This window comes from Microtus oregoni, unplaced genomic scaffold (genome assembly GCF_018167655.1).
Source record: "Microtus oregoni isolate MIOR12 unplaced genomic scaffold, Mior012 000018F_ref0000195, whole genome shotgun sequence".
Taxonomy (NCBI): Eukaryota; Metazoa; Chordata; class Mammalia; order Rodentia; family Cricetidae; genus Microtus; species Microtus oregoni.
Window position 1 is genome coordinate 25,814,378 of NW_024543077.1, and position 20,318 is coordinate 25,834,695.

The window sequence follows — 20,318 nt, forward strand, 5'->3', positions numbered from 1 at the left end:
CTCTGCTACAGGATATGGGCATTGTTATATGACACAAATTAGTGCTGGTCTATTGGCCTATTCATCTTTCAGTTATTGATTTTTAATAATATGCTATAAATAAATCCCCTAAATGAGTAACTGGTTAAGCACATTAGAGAATATAAATCTAGAAAAGAAGTTAAGAAACTCTTACTAATAAACACAATCCATAATAAGTGTATTTGCTGAGTGCATACCAGAGCTGATCAGAGTACCAGGAGTTCCACATGCATTATTATCACTATGCAACAGGTTCATATAACATAAGCAACTCTCCCACTCTCTGCACTTTAAGAAGTCCCAAAGTCACTACATTATGAGTCCCAGAGGTTGACAGAGGTGGAAAAAAAATCTCAAAAGGGCATGTTAAGAAGCCTTGGCATAGATCAGACAGTATCAGGCATGACTATGAAATCAGATGGGTAGGAAAGTGGAGGAGGATCCGGAAGGAGTTGGGGTGGGGTGGAGTATGATAAAAACATAAAGGGTATAAAGTCCTCAAAGAATTTTTAAAAATCATGGCATAATATTTGTGCAGAGATATTGGAGGTGTGGATCTAGGGTTATGTCTGAGAACCAGCCCACTAGCTGGGAACACATGGTGAGCAGCCTGAGATGAAGCACCATTTGCAACAGCAGAGAGCAGGTCATGTCTGCTAGGCTCCACCTAAGAAGGCACTTTCTTCTGAGAAAGGCTAGAAGACCTGGATCGAGAAGTTTTGTTCCACACACAGCTGCTGCACGGAATCATTAATGCCCATCTAACGCACTCCCAATATGAGGCTTTAATGATCAAGACCATAAATTTATTTAATTTTTAACTTTCTATAATAACTTTAGGTAACTCTTGCTACCTGTTGCTGTGCCCTCCACCCCCACCTCTCTGGCTTATTGGTCCAGCATGGAGAGACAGCGAACACAGAGTGCTCCTGTTTGGTACATCCTTGTACTGGAAGAAGTTTGTTCCCCTGTATCTCCCTTCATTAATTTATGAATGGTGTTTTCATTCATTGATCGCCTACGTGCTGATGGCATTCTCATCCACTTTGACTCCATGGTCATAAGAATTTCAAAACCAAATGGAATCCTGGGACCTGAATCCCGATGACACAGACTGTGAGGGTCAAGAGACTCTATCAAATGACAAAACCATACTTTGCCAAAGTGCCTGGGGAAGAATGGAAGATACCAATGGCAGATGAAAAGGAAGCATGGAGGAAGTGGGAAGATGGAGCGCTCACATCTGATTGTTTGCGTCACTTCGAACCTCGGCAGCAAGGTTGTGGATATGCTGGGAGCGTTTGTCTCTACGGTGACATGGACAGCCTGCATTCTCAGCAGAAAACAGGGAATGCAGAAGAGATGACATGCTGATGGTGGTAGCCAGCCTCACCACGAGCCCAAGCTTCTGCTCCTGCCTACAGGTGTGTAAGAGCGCACATGGTTCTGCAGACTAGCCACATGGAAAAACCAACCCTTGAAGAGGTGCCAACTACCTAAAGCTTACCTTTGCGGTTTTAGATTTAGCTAAATATTGGGGAAATATGGCTCTAAAGGGAATAAACCGTAGGAACTTTCTGGGCTGGCTAGCTGTATGTCAACTTGACACAAGCTGGAGTCATTTGAGAAGACAGACCCTCAACTGAAAAAAAAAAATGTCCCCACCAGATTGGCCTGTGGGCAAGTCTGCTGTGTATTCTCTACACTAGTGATCAATGTTAAGGCTGTGGGTTGTGCTACCCCTGAATAGGTGGTCCTGCAGCATATAAAGGTAAGGCTGGGCAAAGCCTGGGGAGCAAGACAGTAAGCAGCACTGTAGAACTGTGAGCCTCTGTGAGCTGAATCAACCCTTTCCTACCCAAGTTGCTTTTGGTCATGATGTTTTATCACAACAATAGAAACCCTAAGTGGCCTATGCTGAAATTACTTTGAATTACAGCTCCAATACTCAGGGTCTAACAGCAGTGTGTGAATGATGGAGAAGTACAATAAGATCTCCCAGGTCACTGTGGGTGCAGATGAAGTGCAGACTGGCTGGCTGAGAAAACCAGCAGGCAGCAGGTGCCTCTTTGTGAGGGCCGGCTCTTCCAATGGAGCTGACCACTCCGTGTGCCTGCGTAATTCACAGAGGAACCGCTGTGTGCAGGAAAAGGAAGAGACAGTGTGATCTATCAGGCTGACCCCGTAGGAAACTGAAGCATTTGCATATCGGGAGTTTTATATGGCTCACTCAAATCCTTTATTAAAAAAAAAAAATCTTTCAGTGCCAGACAGTCAAGCCGATGAATAGAGGATTGTAAGCCAAGCAAGCATAAAGCCGAAAGACAGTTGCGGCAAGCAAGAGATTTTATTCCTTTGACAGATCCCTTTTACCTCGTGATGAAAGGAAACAATCGCAGGTGCCATTAGTGACTCACAATGCCAACACGATGAGATATTAATGATTGCAATAACCTGTGGCAGATTTGCGTTCAGAGTATGCAAGACTAGTGCTTAGCATCTGGAGGTAAATAGAAACACAAACTAATCGTGTTTCAGAGCAACATTCTGAAGGCAGCTCTGCCTCTGCCTCCCAATGAGGTCAGTGTGTGGGAGGAAGCTGCTCTGGCAGCTGCTGCCAAATCCCTGCATTTGGTGCCAGGCCCGGAGACCCCTCTGCTCCTCTGTCGTCCTTCCTTTCTCATCAGGGACACATTACTCCAAAGGCCGCCCTGTTTCAAGGACCCACCCTGATGACAGGAGGCCTTGGCCAACCCCCATCCTCAGATTTTAGAGGCACAAGTTCCAGCAGCAGCAGCAGAAAGTTCGAGTACTCCGGAATCTGTGTGCATGCTCTGTTCTGGAGCTCCATCAGTCTTGCAGGATTGGGTTCTCCTACATCAACACCAGCTTTGGCCTTTGTTTTAAAATGTCCAGTCTGCTGTGTGACTTGAGTCTGGATGCCCTGGTGTGGCACACTGTGGTCCGGCTTTCCTTGCAATCTTGTCTCCTGACTCCAAGCCAGGGAGCACAGATTCTCTTCCCATATGCCACCTTCCCTATCTTTCAGCTGCTCCTAACCTGGAATTACGTCCTACCGTGTCCTTTGCCCCCTAATTGAGATCCTGATAAGTAGCCTGGGTTCTTCCCCTCTGGCTTCAAGCTGTCAAGTGTGGGCTCGGCTGACTGCTCAGAGACCCGAAGTTCGGAGAACCAAGAAATATCGGCAACGTTTCAACAATCATTATTTCATTTTCACTGCCTAGTGATTTTGATTTCTGTTTCTGACTGTGTCATTCTGCTAAAGATAATGAGCCGTGCCCTGTCAAGTCCAAAAGATGAGAGGTTGGGACCTTAGCAGCCATAACTAAGCTCTCACAGTTCACCTAACATCAACGACCCACCTGGAGCGCAGCTATAGCCTCAAGATTGCCAGGAGGGGCTGAGGCACTAGGCTCCTAGGCCAGCCTCCCTCACATTCCCTCAGCAACCTCTAAGCACCAAGTTCTACTCCTTCCCAAATATTTACTTGGCTTTTATGACAGGCATGGAAAAGGAAGGAAGGGAAGCAGTACAGACAACAAACGGTGCACCCCGTGCAGCCCCCCGAGAGCTGCCCTTCACAGCATAAATAACAACCCGGTAGTCAGTGGAATTGCACAAATGTCAACTCACAGGCTACCTCTCCCTCTTATCCTCAGTTCTCAAGTGACCTGCAATAGGCAAGTAGCTCCCACGAAGAAGGGAGATGCGGGTATCTGTCCCATCCAGCCCAGGAATCAGGCATGAAGCTGGATTTCAAAGAGTTCTGCTCCAAATGCAAGGAACCCGCCTCTATTTGATATCTCATTGAACAGCACTTCACTTACCAAACAATAGCATTTTCTTCTCTCTCAGAGGGAGATAACACTGGAAAGTCGCACCCTGGCTGGGAGGTTGGATTCTAAAGTCACTGAGTGGAGGCATCCTCATTTGACACGTTTTATGTATCAGAAGGTGTGAGGGTCTGGGCTTTGTCCTCTCGGAACTAAAGGCCACTGGGAAGCACTGAATGGTTGCCTCGTTCAGATCACAAAAGCGACCCGAGGATTGGCATAGAAAGGGCATCTCCAAAGGAGATGGGAAGGATGGAGGTAACTGAAACCTGAATCATCATTTGTCCTGGAGATGAGCCTCGCCAACAGTGGGCACTTGTTGAGGTTACTAGTGGCCATTAGCAATGATGTAAAGAGGTGACACCTTCCTCCTATGCTATTTCCCTGTATGTCCTCACTGTTTTTAAATCAGAAATCCAGTTTAGCTCTCCCCAGAGTGTACTGCCTTTGATATAAGCAGTCTAATCCTACCTGGTGTTATAAGGCCGATAAGGAAACATCCTTGTCTTCCCTTAAAAATACATTGACTTCTTAGAAAGGTGGCACCAAAGATAGGATCCATATTGAAATACAAACTATCTCATAGCTGTATAAGTCTTCATAAAACTTCTAAAAGTTAACATATGACCTTAATTGCTGCTGGTTTTACTTTTAGGAAGGCTGGGAGTTAGTACGAGTGATACATATTTGACTGTAGACCTGATTTTTAATAACTAAAAATATGACATAATTTTATTGTTCTCACACATCAAGGTATAAAAAATCCTCTCTATTTCTCTCTGTCACACACATATATGTACATATAAATCTGTAAATATATATGTGCATACATATGTATACATACATCTGTATGTGTCTATATATTCACAGATTTATATATTTATTTAATATCTATTTATTTAGAGTCTCAAAGTTCAGTCAGTTTTGTAAAATTCAATAGTTTTAAAATAAGTTCGCTAAACAATACAGCCAACTTTCACCCATCACATAGCTGTTATTTCAAACATCAGATAATTTTCTACACACATAGCAAAAGAAGTATAATTCTAAAAGTTTTATTACTGCAGTTTAAAAGAAATGTGTGTGTGTGTGTGTGTGTGAACTTCAAGAGTTGAATGAAAAATTTTTGGTTCATAAAATTTTCTGTACAATCCTCCACCATCTTATAAACTCATGAAAATGGCCAATTAAGAAGCTAAATAAGAGTCACTAATGAAATTAAGCATTCTAATCAGTTCAACATGGTAATAAGAAGCATGGATTAAAGCATTAGAGGAACTATATAAAACTACTCACCATTAAGCTTTCCACAAGTTACTCTACCTTCCTACTTTTCATTTCCAGATTCATAAAATGATTGCAGTAGCATAGGATGTATGAGTCCACATAAAAGTGTTGGTAATTATAAGTATGAATCAAGCCAGGCAATGGTGGCACACACCTTTAATCCCAGCACTCAGGAGGCAGAGACAGACAGAACTCTTTGAGTTCGAGGACAGCCTGGTTTACAAAGTGAATTCCAGGATAGCCAGGGCTGTTACACAGAGAAACCCTGTCTCAACCCTCCCCCCAATACAAATCAACAAATCAAACAGTCAAGAGTTTTGAATTTGCCGGGCGATGGTGGCGCACACCTTTAATCCCAGCACTCGGGAGGCAGAGGCAGGCAGATCTCTGTGAGTTTGAGACCAGCCTGGTCTACAGAGCTAGTTCCAGGACAGGCTCCAAAGCCACAGAGAAACCCTGTAGTTTTAAATTTTAAGATTTTATTCTAAAGCTGAAGTACTACTATAGAGTTATCTAATGTGGTAGAACTGTTTTGGAAGCCCTCAAAACTTTAGGAGATAGCCCTCGCTGGAAGGTCACTGGGAGCATGTCCTAGGAAGTTGTTCCTTACCCCAAACACCTTTGGCCTCCACTTCGCTTAGAAATGGTGGACCTCTATCACTTTCTGGCATCTGTGCAGACCCCGATAAGACAAGGTTCACCTGCAGAACTGGAGGATGGGTCGCCTCGTCAAGAAGAGCACTTCCTACAACAATTCAGTCCAATGGGCTCCTGGAGGGATTTTTAGAAATAGCCATTAGAGTGCAAGCCAAGAAAATGTACTTTTAAGCCGGCGTACGCAGAAAGAGAGGGACATTAAGTTCAATCTCTATTTACTCCTTCGTGGTGGTTTGGAGCTTAGTCATTTCATGAATGTCTGTTCTCATATCAAAGAGTCAAACTCAAGATGTCTCATTTAACTGCTTTAGGAGCTACACTTTAATTGAACTTGTACCAAAATGCTTTCTGAGTTCTGTTGTCGTTAATATGTTCAATAAGCCAGACAGGGAAGGAAAACACACTCAGAGTGAAGACTGGAATGTGCAGAGAGAAACATGGAGAGGGAGACACAGGGGATATTCCTTTAGAGTACCAGTGTATGCTTACTAGAAACTTCTAAGGTATAAATTGGTCTTAAGGAATGAGGTAGTGTACTAACCACCCACACTAATGGCCTTTGGAGAATTTACGCTGCAATCAGCTTAATGTACTGAATAAGCAATTTGTGTAATTTATTCAGGGAGATGATCTGATGAATAGAATCTGTGGTTTAAAAAATTCTACCAGAACCCTATCGACACGGTTAACATTAAGCAGGAAATTAAACAAATGAAGTGATTATCATCTTACATTATTAATTCAATCAAAACAATTATTGCACTAATTTTGCATTTCTGTTATTATGAGGAACATTTTTTGTTATGATTTACGTGTTGTTTTCACCCTTTGAATGGTGGTATTTTAGTTAAGAAGTGTGATCATGTCAAAGTAATTTTTTATAGTTCAGTGTGTACATGCAGTTTTCAATTGGACCCCCCCTGGTTTGAAATATGTTTACCTTCTTTGGAGGTCTTAAAGTATGTTTCCTCCTTTACACTTTTTGTTTTGTTTAAATTTTATCATGAACATGAAAATTTAAAGATAAAATATCTTCTGGAAAAGAAACTATGTTTCCAGAACAATAGTCCAAAAAGAACTTGCTAATTATCTAGGTCAAAAATGTTTGACTTTGCCGGGCGATGGTGGCGCACGCCTTTAATCCCAGCACTCGGGAGGCAGAGGCAGGTGGATCTCTGGGAGTTCGAGGCCAGCCTGGTCTACAAGAGCTAGTTCCAGGACAGGCACCAAAAACTACAGAGAAACCCTGTCTCGAACAACCAAAAAAAAAAAATGTTTGACTTTTAAAAGTTACCTGTAAATTAAATGTATACATTTTGGCCACGGAGCCTAATGAGATAATCCCATTGTCTGGAAGACTTTAAATTCAACATGATCAAATTTAAATTAAAGTGTTGCTATTAGATATGCATGAGGGTGTGCACATATTAGTAATATATATCTCACATGTGGGTTGGATGCTGCTGTTCACAATTATCTTGGAAAACCTATGTACTAAGCTTAGAAGCGCTATTTCAGTATCAAAAAGAGAAAAAAGAAACCAACTCATCCTTCACCTGCCTGAGATAAGTGTTCTCAAATACTCACACACTCAAGAGGGTTTGCACAGGTCCTGCTGGCTTCTCCATCACCTTCACAAGCAATTCACTGTGAGCCCTGTGGCGTCACCAAAAGCTTACGTTGGGATCTCCACTTTAGGGCTTATATATCTGATAGGCTGGTTAGCTATCATCAACAAACAAAACATAGAATCCCACTTGTCATTCCTCCTCGCTTCCCATGCTTCTAGGATCTTTTTAAACTTCTAATTCTTTTTGAAGTTCTATCATTTTGAAACGATAGAAAGTCTGTCAAATGGGACAGCAGGGATGAACTTGGAGAACGGTACGCAAAGAGAATAAACTGTGTGAGTCCTCCTCCGTGTGCCATGAGCAGGGAGCTGAGTGGTGATTGGTAGGAACTGACAGAAGAGGAAACAGAAACACTGCTTCTCGATGGGATAAATTCCCAATTATGTCAAAGAGTGAGTTCTAGGTAGCGAGCCCGCCCCTAGCAAACAGCATTATGTCATATTCCTACAAAGGAAAAGTACATTTGAAAGTTTAATATGTTGAGGCAGATTTCATTTAAAGAGTCTGATTGTTGGTTACCTTATTTCTAAATTAGTTACCATGCCAAAAGGCAATTGTGTCCTGAAATTTAATATGTATAAAACAATATTATCCTTATTAGTAATAAGAGTCTAATTAGGAATCTTTCATTAAATCCTGGAGGAAAATATTTAACAACAGCCTTGAGAAAAAAATACATTCCGTGATAGTATCTAGTTGACTTATCAGTGTAAATTCTGATAAGTATATATACCCATTTTAAGAGAAAGTAATCCATATTACTTTCCTACCACAAACTATTCTAAAATGTTATTTAAGTAAACTTTTTGCTAATAACACAAGACTGTGTTTTATTAAAGACTACGGATTTATCCTAAAGTGTGTATTTGTATGTTTTTACTTCTATTAACTTAAGCTGATAAAATTATTCTTAAAATTAAAGGAAACGATATTTAAATAAAACTTGATTCATCTAGTACTAAAGAAATTATATTTTCATAGTATTGCTACGCACTACAGCCTGATCAAAGTTCTTTCTAAATTAACTCATCCCAATTAATTCTCACACTAGGCCCATGAAGGATGTCTCTCTTTTTTCCCTTTTATTGCAAATAGAACATTTTTTCTCACATATTTTTCCCCTCTATTCTTTCCAGTTTCTCTGCATGTCCCCGCGCCCCCATCCACTCCCTTCCTGTGTCTCATTAGAAAAGAACAGGCTTCTAAGGGAAATAAAATACAATATAATAAGATAAATGAAAACAAAAACACTGGAATTGGATAAAAAGGATAAACAGAAGGAAAAGAGCCCTAGAAAGACACAAGAAACAAAGACCAACTCATCCACACTCTCTGGAATCTCATAAAGACACTAACTGGAAGCTATAACATAGGCTTAGCTCAGTGGTATAATACTTGCCCTGCATTCTTGAGTCCCTGGGCTCCACACCCAGCACCTCAGGAAAGAAGAAAGGGAGGTAGAAAAAACTGACAAGTAGGCATGGTGGCTGACACCTGTAATCCCAGCACTTGGGAAGCTGAGACAGGGGGATCGCTGTCAGTTTAAGATTGACCTGCGCTACATAGTGAGCTTCAGGTAAACCTGGGCTACAGGAAGAGATTGTGTCTCAAAAAGAAAGAAACAGAAATGGAAAGTTCATCTCTCTTCATTGCACACTTGGTGAATGCGGAGAGTGAGGCACGGAGGAGTTAAGCCATTTAACGTCACATGGTTGGGGAAGTATATAGACAGGATATAAATGCTGGGGGCTCAGTTCCAGGGACTGGGTTTTCAGAAATACATCCAACTTTCTTGGGAAAGACATTTTGCCATATACCAGAGAGAATAAAGATGAAGAAGCACCTGGTAGTAGGTGCCCTGTTGACTAGTAAGATGTATTCCTAGACATCTTGGGCACTGTGGAGAACGAATAGCATCGATCGGATATTCTTAGGGAACTTACGAACTTACGCTGTTTCATTATTTCAATTCTTATTCTCAAATGTGGACATGCCTCAGGCATAGAACACATGGTAGAAAGGGGATCTTTGGAAACAGACACACTCTCTGCATGGAGCGAAAGGCTATGTGGGCCTATATGGCCATTTGGGTAATTTCCTATTGGAAAAAGTCATAATTTATAAACCACAAGAAAGAAAGAGATCAAAAAAGCCCCGACTTTGTGTCAGAAAACACGATTTCTAAACTCCCTGACAGCAGGTTTTAAGATGAGAACTTAAACATCTCATGTATGTATATACACTGAAGTTGCAACTACAACATTCAAGTACAACAATCTACCCAACACAACTCTGAACACATTCAAAGTGCTCTATTTTAGTTGACTCGAGGATCAGGAGACAGGGACTCTTTTAATCATATGTATTGCACAAAAACACCGTACACAAAAGCACTAGGGTAGGTATGTGGTACTACAGTACGGCATAGACCCAATACTTTATAGGGCTTTGACTTTGACAGAGAAAACACAAATGCTTTAAAAATATAAAAGATGTCACATGTGGTAGCATTCATCTATAAACCCAGATCTTTGAAGATGAGGCAATGATTCACAAGATTATGGCTAATCTGGATAAGAGAGAGAGAGAGAGAGACCCTGCCTCAAACAAATTAAAAAATAATACCAAAGGATTAATACTATTGTGGTTGATTATTATTATGCATTATTATTATATATGCAAGAGTCATAGAGACATTAAACTAGGAAAGCACATGTAGTAAACATTTAATATGGAACAAAGTTTATAGGTATATAGCACACTGTATGGATTGTTTAATTAAATGAAGAACACCTAGTTGAGGAACAACATTCATAAAATTGTTTTTGTGACTGCTGCTGCTGCTGTATCTTACTTCTGTGCCAAGAAAGGCACAAGGTCAGATTCCTGAAATAGAACTGGACCCAATAAGCTGCAAAGGAGAAGCAAGAGGCTGGAAGTGGCTCTCCAATGGGCGAAGGAGCCACAAGCAAAGGCTGAGGTAAGGGGCTGAGTGTTCAGCTCAGAGTTCAACAGAGTATGGGTTCTTGAGTTGGGAAAATGACAACATTCTGGAAGCCTGTCTTCCAAGCCCCAGCTGTGAGAAGCATCAGAAAGGGCACAGCAGGACTCAGATGGATAGCAGGAAAGCCTGGCCAGAAACAGAAGGAAGAGTTCGTTTTGACACACATTCTGGAAAAACAATCACTGGCACATGGAGTTTACTAACTCTAGAGGTTCTTAAAGAAAACAGGGACATAGGAACCCATCAAATATAAGGATGAAGGATGGTAAGGCAGAGCTGCTGTCTTGGGCTAAGAAGATGCATTGTTTCTAACATGTTCAGAAAGGGGGGAGACAGAGATAGGATAAGTGAACTCTACAGGTGGGCAGAGATAAGGATGTGTGGGCTGATGAAGACTGTCCGGGCCACCAACAGACACTGCAGTTTAAATGATGCTACTCGCCCCAGGTCTCAGTCTGCACGGATTGGTAGCTGGTCACATTTCATATTCCCAAGTATTATAGCCCAAGAATCTTCAAAGGGCTTAGCTTAAATATTTCCCTTCTTTGTTGAGCGATGGATGAATCACTGAGATGCTTCAAGGATTGCAAACGATTAATCACTGAGATGCTTCAAGGATTGCAGACATACCATGTGGAAGGGTGTGGTCACATGGAAGGGTGTGAGGTGTGAGAGAGCACCCTCCACCCTCTGTTTACTTATAATCTCCTCTGGAATTCTGTTCTCTTCTGGTTGGAGTAGGTAGATGTTCAGAATAGGAATAGTGCCCCCCATCTCAGTGCAAGTTACTTCCCTGTTGCTGTGAAGAGACACTATGACCCAGACAACTTATATGAGAAAATGTTTATTAGGGGCTTGCTTACAGTTTCAGAGGGTGAGCCCGTGACCAGTATGGTGAGAGGAACATGGCTACAGGCAGGCAGGCAGGCAGGCAGGCAGGCATGGTGCTGGAGCAGTAGCTGGGAACTCACATCCCAGACAGCAACCACAAGACAGAGAGAGCTAGCTGGGAATGGTGAGGGCGTTTGAAGCCTCAACACCCACTCCCAGGGACACACCTCCTCCAACAAGGCCACACCTCCCTATCCTTCCCATACAATTCCACCTGCTAGGGACCAAAGATTATAATAGACGAGCCTATGGGAACCACTTTCATGTGAACTCCGACTGCAATCCAGGTGTGGATTCTTACGGATGTAAGGACCTTGCTTCTAGTGTGGCTAAGGTAAGCTCAAGGAAAGAAGAGAGGCTTGTATTTGGCACTAAGGAAAGATAATGAAAAGATTTTCTTTCATGTTTCATTTTCTCAGTTACTATCTGGGGTGGATAGAATAAGAACAGCTCCCACTGACTTATGTTTGAATACTTGGCCCCCAAGTAGCAGCACTGTATGGGACGGGTGGACTTATTGGGGAGAATGTGTTACTGAGGGTGGGCCTAGCCATTTCCAGTTTGCGCTCTCTCTTTCTGCCTCCTGCTTGCAGATCAGAACGTCAGCTCTCAGCTGCTGCTGCAGCACCATGCCTGCCTGCACGCTGTCATACTCCACACTGGGATGGCCATAGACTCACCCTCTGAAACTGGACGCCCCCAATAGACTATCTCCTATAAGTTACATTGGTCACGGTGTCCTACCACAATAGAACAGTGATTTAGACATCCTCTTTTAAATCACTGGTCCAAATCCAGTTGCCCTGGGGTGTTCCAGTTGTGGGCTTTGTTGGTAAATCCGTCTGGATAAGCTGACTGCTGAAGCTCTCTGCATACGCTAGCTTTACTATCTAAGGAAACAGGAACATGCCTGCAGTACTTCTCATTACACAGAACCCTGCATCGCTAGTGGAGATTCCACGGAGTGGGCATTCACAGGCAGAGTCCCTGACTGACAATCCAGCTTGGCAACAGCACAGGGTGTTGGACTCCTGGGCTTCTTGAAGAACTCCCTTCCTCCTTCTACTCCTCTCCCCATCCTGACACCTGACCTTTCTGCTCTTTCACTGTATTTACTCCTTGGAGAAATGTGAGCCCTGAGAAACGAGTCTCCACACATTGGAGAGTTTAAAGCATGGTTCTTACTGCAGTGGAGGTGAATCAGCATTCTTTTTGGCTCTGAAAATGCAAGTTTCCTGATGAACAGACACACAGGCTCCACTCTGATAAATGGTCACTGTCCATGCAATAGTTACTGCTGGGTTACTCTGAGGCAACACTTGACTCCGGAAGGGAGCCCAGCCCAAGACCCCACCCTGTAGATGTGGGGAGTCGCTGTCTCATTAAGGCAGAAGGTAATCTAAGTTTTCTCTTTGCTTGATTAAACCTCAATTTATTCATTAAAGCTGCATCAGCTTGATAGTGCAATCCTTATAAAAAGTGTTATCTATGGGCTTTCATTTCTCCTTAGTATTTTCTACTCACAGGCCTGTAAAATTCACTGACCTACTTAGTCCACAAACATTACCGGCAACTTTGCTACCTTTGGACCAACCTAAGATTTTACTTCTCTTCATTTTAGTTTGCAAATTACAGGATGGGGTTTAGATGGGAAGTGAATTATGCCGTCTAAGTTTTGAAATACAAAATCCCTGGTACATATTGTTAGAAGAAAGAATAGCACTTTATATGTTGCAAAACACCAATGTTTTTCTCTGTTTCTTTCCAGTTTTATCATTTCCACTACATGTAGATGTGTTACGCAAGTGTGTCTGTAGTGGGCGTAGTATTTGTCACCACCATACACTCAGGTTTGAAGTTCTCATTCTGAGACAGTCAACTCCAAACACTTTAGCCTCAGGGACTTCCCTGTGATTTACACGGCAGCTTTCCATGTCCCCTGCCCTTCTGAGAGCTTGAGCAGACCACAAACTCTCTTCTAAATAAACTAATTACTATCATTTAAGATGTTTTTTTTTTGGAGTCAAATCTTTTCAGCTTTGTTGAACATTGTGAATCTCTAGGTTTAACAAATGTATGCTTGAAAACATATAGAATGTACCAGAGTGAAATCCAGAAAACAAAGACGCAGCCCTTGCCAGCTATGGTTGCTGGTTTACTCCCTTAAAAATAAGAGATTTTCATTGTTTCTTCAAGCTTTGTGTGGTGCGTGGTATAAGGTCTATATGCATGTGTATGTCCGTAAGTATGTGTGGAACATATGTGTATATGTGTATGAACACATATGAGACAGAGAGGACACTGTTGCTGGTATCAGTGTGTAGGCATCACGATTCTGCCTCTGCATTTTCCTCCAGAGAGCAGTAAACATGGGAATGATAAGGCGAAGATAGAAGTGCTGGAAAGGCATTTCCAGTCCCTTAATGTCTGTGATGTTCATGTCCCCTTTGCTGGTGCCAAGCCTGTGGGAGATGGTACCTTTTCTCCCATTCATCTTCTTCTTCTCCTCCCTTCCTTCCCTCCCTCCCTTTGCTTCCCTTCCCTTTCATCCTTCCTGTATCCCCGATCCTCTCTCCCTCTATAACTCAGCGATACACAGGACTCAGACTGCTTGTCAGTGTGTCTGAGAAGCAAGCAGGGCAGGGAAGAGGCAGAGGATGAAAAGAGAATTTTCTCTGAAAAAACAAACAAACAAAAAAAAACTGGAGTGGTTAAAACAGAAAAGAAAGAAATAGCCCTGAAGAAAATGTTCCAGATTGACCATGCTGGCATTTGCCTAGCTGTGAATTCATTTGAAATCATCAAACAGTACAGATTAAGTGCACAAATTACATGAATTACAGAGCTGTAAATTGTGTGTTAATAAAAGTGGACTGGGGCTTCAGAAAACAAGCAATACTGTTTTAAAGCACACTAATCCGTAGGCCAGCTTTATACACGGCAACTTTGTTTTGCTAGAAACTCCGTTTCACCAATTCATACTATGTATTTACTGAAAGTCTAAAGCAGGGGACTTCTCACTGCCGCTGGGGTGCAGAGTTCACAAGAGGAAGCTGGAACTGGGGAAAGGAGGGAGAGGGGACAAGAAAGCGACAGTTGCAAGGGTCCTCTGCTCAGTTTCTTCACAGTCTGAATGACTAAGCGCCTATACATTTTTGTAAGCCCTTGGGCATATTTTATGTATTGTTTGAATATATATATATATATATATATATATATATATATATATATATATATTCATGTTAATATGGTATAACATTTGGGCTAATTACCATGTTTATTCACTTACTGAACATGTTTGCATTTACCTTAAGAATATTTAAAACCTATGTTCCTAGAAATTTTCACAAATACAGTACTTCATTATTAACTGTTAGTGCCAGGTTGTACAGCACAACTCTGGTAGTTATTCTTAGAGACTTACTTACTTTTATGTGTATGATTATTTGCCTACGTGTATGTCTGCATTGTGTGTGTGCCTGTTGCGCCTGGAGGCTAGAAGAAGGCATTGGGTCCCATAGAAGTTAAGCTGCAGATGGTTGTGAGTACCCATGTGGATGCTCGTAACGGAACCCAGCTCTTCTGGAAGGCCAACCAGTGTTTTTAACCTGTGAGCTATCTTTCCAGACCCTGTAAATTATCTGATTGAAATTGTGTACACTTTGGTCAACGTGTCCTCCATTCTGTGCCCATGTCTAGCACCTGGGAATCTCCATTGTATAAGCATTTTGCAAACAGCATTCTGTGTATATAAGCTCATTGTTTGAGATTTCCCATCTAAGTGAGGTGATGCAGAAATTGTGTCCTAAATTCATTTTAATTGAGAGAAAATGATCATTTAACTAGCATAGATGTTTTTCTTGTTTTAGAAGGCTTAAAACTATATTTTTTGAGTTATGCGCGCGCGCGCACACACACACACACACACGCACCAGAAAGCAACTGAACCCATAAGCTTGGCTCACTATCAAACAGTCCTGTCTGTTCCTGAACTGGTGCTACAGAGTCTAAAAGGGTCCTGTTCCTCCTCTTAACTTCCTGAGTAACTGAGGACTCTCTAGCTTCTCTGTAGTTACGGAAGCAGCTATTATGAGTGGGTGTGTGCTCCTGCAGTCTGAGACGCAACACAGGCTGTGTGGACTCTCTGGCCACACAGGCACCCATCCAGATTACACACCACATCTCAGTCCTGCTCTAGACACAAACCTGCTGGATAACAGAACTCTGGACAATGCGTGATGCCCTTGCTCTACAGTCTCCATTCCACAGAGCTTTCCAAACCCACGAAGGTGAGAAAACACGATTTCCTCCCCTTGAATTTTGAGCAGTATTTTAAATACAATAAAAACGTAAGTTAAATTTAAAATCTGGCAGGTATGTGCTACTTATCACTCAGAGATGACAGCGGATTTCAGTAGCTTCGATAGCACAGATACAGTTATGGAAAAAGAAATTGCTTTCTAGAGAGGAAGTGTCTTCTCAATGGATCGAAATGTAAATTAATGAGAGCTAATCTTTGAGTTTCATGATTGATAAAATAGCTCCTTTTTGGATATTTGTGCATTTAGAAATAATCAAGTTATAGAGCAAATTAGGAGGAGAAGATGTCTCTGCAGCGTCTGGAAATTCACGTGGCAAGTGATGAATTTTTCCATTAGTGTTAATGAGCCGAGCCTGGTTAACTCCCCAGCATATCAGCAGAGTGGAGCCCACACTGCCGGTCCCTCACAGCTAATTCAGTCTGTTCGTTCTCTGATCTTTCCCTCGGTGTTTTCGAAAAGCCATTTCAGGAGTGACATATTTATGGGTACACCCTTTACAGGACTGGCTATGAGATATCAGAAAGCAAAGGCAATGGACAGGAGTCTTGGGAGGAATAAAATGATGCGCGCATTTTTGTGCACAACCAAGAAGCATCTGATGAGTAGTAAAGGCTAAAACAGTCATTCATGGAAATGAGGGCGGCTTTGTCTACTTCCCAGAGACTCGGAGAAGACGACGTCGACTCAAAGGGAAAGCACATTCAGAACAGCTTTTAAGTGCTACGTCGCATAAACACAACCAAGACAAAGCCTTGTCACATAAAAGCAAAACTGTGTCACGCAGGTAATTGGAGGGGTGCGGGGGGGGGATCCCAGAAATAACACATCACTCCAGAAATGCTGACTCAACTGCAAAGAACATTTTTGACAGCGACCGTCGTAGAAGCCACAAGAAGACTTCCTTGTAGAACAAATGTTGACAGCTAGGAATGGAAAAGGCATTTGATTCACCTGTTTCAATTTTACTGAACCCTTGCGCAACCCCTCCATTCCTGGACTGGCTTCCTCTGTATGGCTTATTACTAATGAAGAGTCAGTGAACTATTTAGTCTATCGTTGTAATCATTTTCACAAAAGCTGGCTCAATGGTAATTCTGAATGCAAAAGTATGTTGTTCCAATGCTTATTTACTCTTTCCAGAAGACATTGTCAGATCCTGCATGTTACAACAGCCACCGCAGACCTAAGTAGGTTCAGACATTTGTGATATTATGACACATGACTGGTGTGGGAAGTCCTTCTGTATATGTGTTGCTTTTATTGGTTAATGAATAAAGAAGCTGCTCACAGCCAATGGCTTAACAGAATATAGCCACACTGGAAGATATATATATATATATATATATATATATATATATATAGATAGATAGATAGAGATAGATAGATAGATAGATAGATAGATAGATAGATAGAGTAGGCAGAGTCAGGGAGATGCCATGTAGCCATCACCGGGAACAGACGAGCTGGAATCTTGCTGGTAAGTCACAGCCACGTGGAGGTATACAGATGAATAGAAATGGCTTAAATTAAGACGTAAGAGCTAACCAATAAGAAGCCAGAGCTAATAGGCCAAGCAGTGACTTAATTAATACAGTTTCTGTGTGGTTATTTCGAGTCTGGGCATCTGGGAATGAACAAGCAGCCTCCTACAACACATGATGTCTCTTTTCTCATTTCCTCTCTACAACTTTCTTCTAATATTAGTTGATCACTTATAGGGTATGCAACAATTAGGCAACTAAATGTACACAAGTATCATATATACACACATATATATAAATGATTACATACACACACACATATATATATATATATTTATGTAAGTGTATGAATTATGTATTCCAGAGGGAGGCAGTTAAATCTGGAAATAATAACATGATGTTGATGTTTGGCCTTCCTGAGGGCACTTTTCCTTTGTGAAGAATCAATCTTCCCCTATCTCCCTTCTTCTAACAGTGCAAATGGTGTATTTGATTGGATTCAGATCTCAGTTTGAATATTACTCCTTCAAGGGCGTTTGCTGTGATTACTCATATTGACCCATCTCTAGTACTGGAACCCCAAGGACTTCCTTCTGCATTTCTAAGATACTTATTTTCTGCGCATACTTCTGAAAATGTATGAAAGCTGCCTTCTCACTTTTTTCTTAGTTAATTAATTTAGGAGTGTCACAGGTGAGTATTACATTTACCTAAGCTTTCGATCCTCCTTCTACCTCCCACTTCTCCCAGGGGCATGCACCCGGCCTTCAGATGGGTGCGCCCCTCTGGAGTGCGCTGTCCAGTGCTGAAGGCCAAGTCAGTGTTCCTGCGAGAGGGTTGGAGCTAAGTAGTGCAGCGGTGATTCCACCACCCTCCCCTACACAAGGTTCAACCACCAGATCTGCTAAGAAATGATGCTTACATTGTGTTGCAAAGGTCACAAGGCCCCATGATGAAGCGTGTGTGTTTGAGGCGGGGGGGGGGGGGGGGGGAGGAGCTGTGAGAGGGACTCCTGCGGCAGAAGGAGCACACTGACACTGAGCATTGTGGGAAGCAATCAATCACTGAATCCATGTGTGGCCAGGGAACAATGGCCTTATAAAACATCTTAATGTTTTAAGGAAGAATAGGGAGCCACTGAGAGGTGCTGAAGGCAGTACTGGGATGGTTGGATTCACACCTGGCTGTGAGGAAAACAACCAGGAGGCACAAGGTGACTCACTAAGAAAGGAACAAGGACAAAAGAATAGTGAATATGGAGGCAAACAGACAAACCTGTAAGAGAATTTTACAAACGGTCTGTTGAGCAGATGGAGTGACTGTTACAGGTAGGGAGGAGGGAAAGGCTTAAGATGATCTGTTAATTCCAAGTAGAATCCCTGGTTGCAGCTCTCCCCCATCCACTGAAACCTTGGAGGGGGCACGAGTCCAGTTTTGAGCAATAAACTAAGCAATCATCAAAAGGGATACTCAGTGGGCAGCTAGATACACAGGTCTCTGCACTGGAGTGATCAAGGCTAGAGGCACTACTGCAAGCCATGAACATTTAGATGGACTTGCAGCCATGGCAACAGATGAAACTGTGAAATGACCACAGGAGAATCTGTGAATGAGCACAACAGAAGTGGTTTTCAATCCCCTTCGCACATTAGAATTAGCAGAGAATTTAGAAATCCCAGTGCCCAGGTTTTACCCAAGGAGGAAGGAAGCCCAGGCCTGGGGGTTTGTTCAGAATTGCCCTGGGGGTCCCATCAACAGAAAGATAGAAGAGCAACTGAGGGTAAAGTCAAGCGGAGGGAGGCCAGTGACAGCCAGTGGCCTGATGCTGAAGACAGCAATAGTGGCCGCCATCAAGAAGAGACTGACACCAACAGTCTCTGCTGCAGAGAATGGGGCGTGAGTGTGAGTGTGCGTGGATGACCACGAAGCCAGAACGATGTGCGTGGGGCACGTTTCTTGTTTTAATGTGAGATACGGACTCGGGAAAGCTTGTGGCTGTTGTGTGCATACTATATAAAATCCTAGCACAGCACGTAGCTGTGCTGTTTATAATGTAATTAGAAACCAGCACATATGTGCCCACTCTCCTGGCCAGAAACATAAAATTGCAAGCTTTGTAAAAACCCTTTGTGTCCTCACCTACCAATGTGTCAATGTGTCTTCCTTTGATCAATCTTTTGCTTCCATTGATAACTTTTACCTTCTACATTTCAGCATCCGCAGGTCACACTACTTAGCCTGGTCTAGAATTTTACACCCTTTGCACCATACTGCATGGCTCTCTTGGGTATGCTGTCTTCAGGTTTCTGCGCTTGTGGATCCATGCATGTTGCAATATTTGGTTTCTGTTTGTAAATTTCACTGTTGCATGGGTTTCCTTTGTGTAACTATAGTAAGAGATGTTTAGACATTGTGTGAAAGGTACCAGGAACAGGGGCAGGAGTGGGGGTGTTAAGATGGACAGAGAGGTTTACAGGCAGCTAGGTCACAAGAGCAGGGTACTCAGCATGAGGAGGAGCCCTTTTCCTTCTTGCACAGGAAGGAGCCCTGCTTGTATGGTGTGGTTATTTCAGTAAAACAGGTATTGTATTTCCGTTGGGAAGAACAGAGGAGGAGAGTTGCGGGAGGAACACAAATAGGGATTCTATGAAAAACAACTCTCCTGTAAGGAAAGTGAAAAGACTCCCAAAAAGTGTGAAAAGGAACTGATCTCACAGATCAGGGCTCTAATGCTAACAGCAAGGTATGAGGTTGATCACTTCCTCTGTCTGCTGTTGGCATCCTCAGTTTCATGGCTCTGGAGAAAGATGGTGTCTCTGTGTGATGTCAGGCAGTGGTCTTGGGAGATTCAGCCTCCCTGTGTTCTCTGCTACTCACTAATCCATCAGTCAGAGTGAATCATTCGGATCCCAAGCTCCTTATCTATAAAAGGGAGGCGGTATGTACTGTAAAACATCGGCTATGACAATTGAATACAGCAAGGCTTCGCAAAGTCTTAGTACAACAGAAACTCAATATGTGAAATGTTATGGGAAAACAAAAATGCCTTGCTCAGTAGAGTATGAACACCAACGGCTGGGGATATAGAGAACTTGCCTAGTCCAAGTGAGGCTGGAAGTTCATACCACAGCACTGCAAAACAAACAAACAATCAGGGTGTGATGGGACAA